This window comes from Lolium perenne, chromosome 4, assembly GCF_019359855.2.
Source record: "Lolium perenne isolate Kyuss_39 chromosome 4, Kyuss_2.0, whole genome shotgun sequence".
In the NCBI taxonomy this organism is placed as follows: Eukaryota; Viridiplantae; Streptophyta; class Magnoliopsida; order Poales; family Poaceae; genus Lolium; species Lolium perenne.
Genome location: NC_067247.2, coordinates 217,518,461 through 217,527,245, shown reverse-complemented (window position 1 = coordinate 217,527,245; position 8,785 = coordinate 217,518,461). Strand labels below are relative to the sequence as shown.

Genomic DNA, 8,785 nt, shown 5'->3' with positions numbered 1-8,785 from the left:
TCAAGGGGGCATACATGCTCAGGGTATGCATGTATAAGATCAACAAGGGGTTCAACATACTCGAGAGTAAGTATGCAGAACATCAACAAGGGGTTCAACATACTCGAGAGTAAGTATGCATAACATCAACAAGGGGTTCAAGAAGGGTGTCAAGAGGTCGACACACACAAGATAAGTGGGCATACCCATCACATTTAGAGGGTACACCAAGATCATGATGTTGACAACCACCATTCAAAAAAAGGGGTTTGTCCGCGAGGTGCCAAAGAGAGTAAGCATGCTCACGGTAAGCATGCTCCAACAACAAAAGTAGAAATCACACAAGATTGATCGAGAGACAATAATTATAACAAAGTAACCACAATATGTGATTCAACATTCAAAGATCAAGAGATGGCTTGCCTTGGCTTATTTGTCCTGGACTTCTTCAACTCCATCAAATAAGAATTCCCACAGTACAAATAAAATCCTTGTCCGATTCCACTTCTTCTTCTTCTCCTCCGAAATTGTTCGCATCTATCGCCGGAAAATATAAAAGGAACACAATCAATCACATTGCTCCAAACATAACAAGCATGCAACATTCAACAATCAGTAGCTAACCACTTTACTAAGGGCTAACATACAAAAGACTTATAGATACTACAAAGCAACTAAAAGAAAACCCCATTTATTTACCTAGTAAAGGTATGAGAGTGCCACGACTTAGCAATTGCCTCTCTAGGTATCACCATGGCACAACTAAGTATCCCCTGGTAGATAACATCATAAAGAGGACAAGAGCATTAGTTTGACATCAAATACATTCACAAAACATTTTCAAACATTTTTGGAAAAGTAGAAAACAGTTTTCCTAACTTAGTTTGCTCACATAACACAACATCCAAAATAGGAAGCAAACCACATTCCACATCATTGGAAAACTTAAGCAAAACAATAGGGCTAAAGTTGAGTTGCAGAGGTTTTGTTTTGCAAGCATAAAACAAAGGTTGCCCAGTTCTAAATAAAAGAGTTGGTCAAGGGTTTTAAATAAACCCAACAAGTTTTGGTCCAACAATGCATGTCACACATATACCTTACTAACAGTAACGAAAATGCATGAACAGAGACTAACACTATTTTTCCTAGATGGCCAGTACTAATACAAGACTAACCCAATTGGATTCACTCAAAAATATTAAACCTACAAATTTAGGAATTTGTTTGAATCTGACTGTACAGAAAACAAGATCTGTAAGCCATAAATCGTAGAAAAATCCTAAAAATATGGGACCACTGGCATTTGAAAGGTATTTAAACAGAGAGGCATACACAATTAGATTTGGGTTAAAATTATTTCTGAAACTCTCACAAATGGATTGATAAGATTACTGCATGTCTATACCATTTGCTTTACCTCTAGAGTTACAGAACAGATAAAGGTTTGAAACTTGTTTGAGATGATTAAGAAAACATTCCGTAGTCCTACAGAACTGGAATCACTCAATTAGGTTCAAAAATGGATTTTTGGTGATTTAAAAGCTAACAGCCATGTCTGCAGAATACACAGAAAAAGTTTAATTCACCACAAATCGTACACGGCTCATAAAAATATGAGGTCAGCTGCATCGGAAAGGTATTGAAAAGCTGGTTCTTACCCAATTTGTTTCATTCAAAAATTCGGTCCCAAGCTCCTGATTTAATTCGACAAAGCCAGATCTGTCCAGATCTTGATCTGTGAACCATTTCAGTTTCAGGAGGTCAATCGAAGTGAAACCACCGCCAAAATGAAGGTATTGAAGAGGGCTTTCGCCCGCAGTTGAGTTTGCTCAAAAAGGTTTTGAAAACGGAACAAATCTAACAAACAGTGAATCTGCATGTTTCCAGAACTTTATTTACCAGGGAGAATCTGTAGCGAATTTGAGGATGAGACCAACGCCAAGTTGTAGATCTTTTGAATACCTATCCGCGGAACTTTGAATCACTCGATTTGGATCGGCACACGAGATTTGGTGGATTTTACAAGTTCGTACCAGAATCTGAAACAGCAAGATAGCAGAAATTACTGCAGGGATTTGGACGAACTTTGCTCAAGAACTTCAGATCTGAGGATTGCTCAAGCTTCTCCATGCTTGGACCAACATGCACCTGCATCAAGATCCAATCTTAGCAATGGAGTAAGAGGAAGAGGAGAGAATACCATCTAGGGTTGGGGAGAAGAAGGAGAGGGAGGCTCTCATGGTGAGGAGGAGCTTGAGGGAGGAGGGAGCTTCATCTTGGAGTTCTTTCCATGGCCATGGCCGGCCATGGGAGCTAGGTGGAGCTGCATTTTCGTGGGGGAGAGTAGGAGAAGAGTGTGAGGGAGTAGATAAGGTGGAGGAGTGAGTGGAGAGAAGAAAAATGAGAGCAAGTGGAGTGGAGGTGGCCGGCTAGGGAGTTTTTATAGAGGGAGAGGGGTGGCTGCCTCCTTTTTTGATTGGCCAAGGATGGTGGCTGCCCATTTATTGATTGGGTTAGGTGGGAGGCAAGACTTGTGGAGGAAGGAAATGAAGAGGCATGGCTGGCCGAAATTGCCATGCATACACCATTTGGCCGGCTCCATTCATGCCAATAAAAATGAACAATGTGAGAGATATAGAGACGGGGGAAGATTGTGATAGTAAAATATACCATGATGGTATTTGTTGCATGATGGCTTTGTGCCAAGAAGATGATGGTGATGTACAAGGTTTCATGTGCATGCCATCTTGGAGATGGCCTCCACAAGATTTGAGACTTGACTACTCCAAACAAGATGAGACACATGGTGCTCAAGTGCCTATGCAAGACACACGACACCACTTGTGTTATGCAAGGAAACTAGGTTTTCTTCCAGGGATATAGAGTCCAAGTTTTAGGGAGATAGTGAAGGGAATAATGATGCAATTCTAATGGTGACATAAGTCATCAATTCAAGAGGTCAAGGTGATGATGGAAAATAATAGAGGATTGAGATAGGTATGATGGAATATAGTTGCTCTACAAATAAGAGGTCAATTTGGAGTGGTTTGAAATACTCTCTGAGTCTAGGGTTTAGTTGAAGGAAGTCCAATAGAAAGTATCAAGAATTCATCTACTTGATCAAGAATTGGAGGATGAAGGAACATTATGGGGTAGATCAGAGATGTACACAAGATGTGCAAGAGTTGTCATTCGAAATAGAATTTATTTGAAAAGTACTTGAAACACCTCAATTGTCTAGGGACAATTGGGAATGATCTCAAGTGGAATGGCATTTGAAAATGTTGAGAGAAAACTAGTTGGAACATAGGAGCTCAAAATATTCTACTTACTTTCTCAGGTTAGGTAGAGTTTTTCTCAAATGTAAAATAATCAAGAGGAAAACAAGAAATGGTATAGGTACCATAAACAAGCTTTTTGTTAAAGCAAAGCAAAATAGAAATAATATTTTATAAATCAATACTTGGTAGAAATGGGAACAAAACCCATTTTAGTTCCTTGTTTTCTTTGAAGATAAATCTTGGAAAGTTTTAATAAAACTAGAAGTAGTTTTGTGATCAAAACTAGAGAAGGAAAACAGTAGGATTTTTGAGGAGGGAAACTAATTTAGGGAGGAGTGTTCTCAAGGGTAGATGGTGGCTACAAAATGTACCCATCATTCCCACTCTTGGTTTTGTGAAGATTAAACTTGAATAAAAACAAGAGGTAAAAGTGAAGGAAGTGATCTAGAGTTGAATCATTGGATAGGGTATAAGATCAAGTTGAATATATGCGATGCAAGGGTAGAATGAGACATGCAGGATGTGGAAATTGTAGAGGGAGATGCACAGATGAGATCCATGCAGTGAGATCACCAAGTTGTGAATTAAGGATGATCGAGCTATCTTGTACCACAAAGAGAAAAATCAAGATGGCACACTCATGTTGTCATCAGGAGAGAGGTTTGATGTAGTAAGAAGGAAAACAATTCTTCCTAAGCCACACATGTGTTTTATTTGGTGAGTTGCTTGTTTAACCACTAGGGGTGTTGTTCTATGAGGTAGCTCAAGACAAAACTCAACAAGCAAATCAAGACAATTCATCTACTAACAGATCAAGGCAATTCATCATAACAAACAAATCAAGGCAATTCATCTACTAAACCTATAGAAAAAGTTTTTGTTCCCCCTAATTTTTGGCAATAAGGACAAATAATCAAGGTTGCAAAAAGTGGGGTGTTACAGATCTTCCACCCTTAAAATAATCTCGTCCCGAGATTACTAAGCGTAGGGCTAGAGGGGTTGTAAAGTTTGGCTAAAGTTAGACTCCATCCTTCTGTAGATGTGCCATTGTTGAGAAGGTCGCAACTTCAGCTTCTGGGAGACATGATATATTTCTGCCGATGGCGAGCTTCTTGAAGAGGTTGACTACTCCATGCAGGTGTTAGATCTGTAGTTTCTAAGCGATCCTAGCGGGGGTTCAAGATTCTGGGAAAGTTAGTGCACTGGAGCAGTTTCTTTAGCAGGGGTGAAATTTTTTTTTTTTTTTTTTTTAGAGTTAGCTTAATATTTTAGTGGAAGAATATACAAGTATCCATCAACTATAATATGCAAAGAATGAGTGATGCCGGTATACCTCCCCCCAAGCTTAGGCTTTTGTCCTAAGTGGAGTTCAATCCCATGGTGCCCATGAAGTAGCACCTCTGTAGTACGACGAAGATGGATCATATTCCGAGTATGTGCTGGAAGAAGCACCCGGATATGTGACGGTGTAGTCGTAGGAGGGCTCGGCGTCCTCGGAGTCATGCTGCTGGTGGAAGCCATGTATCTTCAGTTGCTCATCCACCTCCTCCTTAGAGCGCGACCATGGTTTCCTGTCAATACTGAACAAATCTGGCTGCAGCAAAGGGATTTCCCTCTCATCCCCGTCAGTAAACAACATTCTATAGACCATATTATCTACACTAGAGTCAGTTGTAACAAATTGGTGACTCTTCATAGCAGCAATATCAAGTCTTACAGGGGTTAATTTCACATCAGCAGGGTCAAGAGGAAGATCTAGATATGATAAAATGCGCGATGCAATAATTCCTCCAAAAATAGGCCCCTTGTTAGACAAGCGGCGAGCAATAAGAGCACCTGATAAGGTGTCTCTCCAGTGAGTGCAGCAATTAAGAAAGCAAGATGATAACTAGAAATATTGCTAGTGTTCTCCCTACCAAGAATGCTAGTAGCAAGGTAATAAGCAAAATACTTAATGGCGGGGAGTTGGATGTTTCTTATCTTGCCACGCTGAATGGTGCGGCAATCATCATTGGTGATATCTCGATAGAGCTCCAACAAGGCCCTGGGATTGTCCTCAATCTTCTTCGCTGTACCTACAGGGGCAATATCCAATGCAGTACAAAAATCCTTCAACTCCATAGTAATAGAATTACCATAGATCCTGAATGCCACTGTCGGGTGATAGTGCTTGTTGTTGAACTTAAAGCTCTCAACAAAGATTTTAGTGAGCATGTGGTATTGCTCCCTCTCATCTCCCATATAGGTGGTTAAGCCCTCCTTACTGACGAGGGTCAAGAAATCATCCAGCAACCCTGCATTACTCAAAAAGTTATAACATGGGAAAGATGAAGCGTTAGGGACTCCATTATCTTCTTCAACTTCGAAGCTCGGTGCGATGACATCCTCATTATAGGATCGTCTAAATCGAGTGGCTGCCCTTGAGGGCCTCCCCGTGCTTTTCGTCTCTCTTTCAAACACTTCTCCAAAGTTATAGGTATCCATCTTCCTTTTCTGAAATTTTCCAACAAACATTATAAAATTTGATTTGGTGACATATAATTGAGGGAAACTACTATAGGAACTTGGTAGAGTACTAAACCTGCATCACAACTAATTTTTACAACTTAGAACAAGCATGCAAGCTCACTAAACATGTTACCTACAGCAGCAAAATATTCAAGATATACTCAACCAAACAAAATTCTACTTGGATAATTGGAGGAGTCACATACCGGAGAGCAAGTGTGCCAAATTTTAGACAGAAATCTGGGCTGAGCAAAGAGATCGAGAAATCCTGAGCTCTTGAGCAGAAACGCGAGTGAGAGAAAGCTGGTGCGATTTTTTCGGGAGAGAGAAGAGAATGGGAGGAAGAGATGAAGTAGTGGGGCAAGGAGGGGCCCACACACCAGGGTGGCGCGCCCCCCTTGCTGGCCGCGCCGGCCTATGGGGTGCCACCCTGGGGTGCCCTACTGGTCAAACCCAGGTGTTCCCAGGTGCCTCTTCGAAAAATTAGACCAACGGTATAATTTTTGTGAATTTTTGAAAACTTTGAAAAATGCGCATTTCTGGGTATTAAATTTATTATTACTGGGCAGAAAAAGATTTTGAAATTTCTATACAACTAAAGAACTTTGCAAAACAAAAAGTGCTACAGCAAGTAGAACAAGTGGAGGAAGAAAGAGATGTTTTTTTACCTCCTCTATGCATATAAAAAGTATTTGTTAACAAGGTTGATCAAGTCTTGCCACCAAATAAATTTTACATAGCATAAGAAGAAATAAACCTCAAATCAATCATGTTACCTTGAATTGTATTGATATGGATCCAATCATAATATTTTGATATCCTTCTTTAGGCTCATATATAGGACAATCAATAGCTCCAACTTTGATAGTTCTCACATTAGAAATGGTATTAACTCCACATACTTTATCAATCCTCTTGGGAAAATAAACGGTATGCTCCTTGTCATCGATATTGAAAGTAACTTTTCCTTTATTGCAATCAATAACAGCCCCTGCGGTGTTAAGAAAAGGTCTCCCAAGAATAATAGACATATTATCATCTTCAGGCATTTCCAACACAACAAAATCAGTTAATATCAAGCAGTTATTAGTAACTTGAACAGGAACATCCTCACATATACCAACATGAATAGCAGTAGATTTATCAGCCATTTGCAAAGATTTATCAGTCGGTATCAACTTATCTAAATAAAGTCTCTTATAAAGAGAAAAAGGCATAACACTAACACCCGCTCCCAAATCACATAGAGCAGTTCTAAGTTCTAACATAATTATTCTTAATAGAACAAGGAATAGTCGGTATACCTGGGTCGCCCAACTTCTTTGGAACTTTGCCATTGAAAGAGTAATTAGCAAGCATAGTGGAAATCTCCTCATTAGGAATTTTCCTTTTGTTAGAGACAATATCTTTCATATACTTTGAATAAGGAGGCAATTTAATAGCATCAGTCAAAGGGATTTGCAAGAATAAAGGTTTCATCCAATCACAAAATTTATTATAATGTTCTTCTTCCTTTGATTTTAGTTTCTTAGTAGGAAAAGGCATTTGCTTTTGAACCCAAGGTTCTCTTTCATTAACATGTTTCTTAGCAATAAAATCTTCTCTAGTATACTTTTTATTTTTAGCATGCTTTTCAGGTTCATCTTCAACCTCTTCTTTATCAGAAGCATCTTTCTTATCATCATCATTATCATGTTCATTACCACTTTCAGTTTCAGCATCATAAATAGAAATACTATTAGGATCATTAACAGGTTCAGAGGATTCTACAACATTTTTATGTTTCTTTTTATTTTTCTTAGAAGGAGCACTAGGTTCAATTCGTTGACAATCTTGTTCAACTCTCTTGGGATGCCCCTCAGGATATAGAGGATCCTGGGTAGAAACACTGCCTCTAGTTGTTACTTCATAAGCATGTTTTTCTTTAGAATTATTCTTTAACAAGTCATTTTGCACTTTAGTGAGTTGATCAATTTGAGTTTGAATCATATGAAAATGTTTAACAAGCATCTTAACATCATTGGAGGTTCTCTCCACAATATCATGCAAATTACTAATAGCTTGAGAATTTTCCATTAAATGATTCTCTACTCTCATATTAAAATTTTCTTGCTTAACAATATAATTATCAAACTCATCTAAGCATTGAGCAGGAGGTTTTGAATACGGAATATCTTCCCTAGTAAAGCGTTGAAGAGAATTTACCTCAATCATGGATGAAGGGGGAATTATCTCGCATAAATCTTCTATGGGAGGTAAGTTCTTCACATCTTCAGATTTAATACCTTTCTCCTTAAGAGATTTCTTGGCTTCCCTCATATCTTCATCATTTAATTTAATCAAACCCCTCTTCTTCAATATCGGCCTCGGGGCTGGTTCAGGTGTAGTCCAATCATCATGATTCCGGCCTATTTTAGCCAATAATTCTTCAGCTTCGTCTGGAGTTCTTTTCCTGAAAACACAACCAGCACAACTATCCAAATATGCCCTAAACTCGATGGTTAGTCCACTATAAAATATATCAAGTAAATCATGCTTTTCTAAATCATGTCCAGGTCGAGCTCTGATAAGCACTACAAGAAAAGTTGCCATGGCCGACGAAGTTGAAGTCGCGCCGTGGTTGCTGGTGTACCATGGCCGACGATTTTGGGTCTGTCCGTTGTGCATGTCAAAACGTTTTTTTTTCTCGTTTTTGAGGCCACCTAGCCCGACGAAACCGGCCAAAACGTTGCGTATGGTGGCCCGGGACGTGGTGCATCTCGAATTCTCGGGTTCGCCGGCCGAGTCAACGCAAATCCGCACCGCCGAGGGATGTAGGGCCCAGATGGCAGCCTCTCTGGCATTGTTTTTTTTCTCGATCGCGCCATCTCGTTCAATGCTCTCCGATCGAGCCGTTTACGATGCAGGATCATGGGTCCCGCTGTCATGCTCTATGAACCAAAATTCTTTCTTTTCTCGGAGTTTTTTTTGGCACCTCAAATTTGGTCACTTGCCTTTTTATTTCGATCCCCTGCCGC

At 39.6% G+C, this 8,785-nt stretch overlaps 1 long non-coding RNA gene across 3 annotated transcripts; it reads right to left on the bottom strand.

Annotated features, from left to right (window-relative positions):
* Nucleotides 1-421: 421 nt before the first annotated feature.
* On the bottom strand, nucleotides 422-2,376 carry LOC127295016 (uncharacterized). 3 transcript variants are annotated; one of them, XR_007847377.2, is made up of 4 exons: nucleotides 1,879-1,994; nucleotides 1,638-1,714; nucleotides 679-752; nucleotides 422-516 (listed from the first exon to the last, which is right to left on the bottom strand). It is a non-coding gene; the product is annotated as an uncharacterized lncRNA (long non-coding RNA). The 3 variants fall into 3 exon arrangements; XR_011756701.1 differs by lacking the exons at nucleotides 1,638-1,714; nucleotides 1,879-1,994 and adding an exon at nucleotides 2,065-2,376; XR_007847378.2 differs by lacking the exon at nucleotides 1,638-1,714 and having other exon boundaries at nucleotides 1,879-1,992.
* Nucleotides 2,377-8,785: the final 6,409 nt, after the last annotated feature.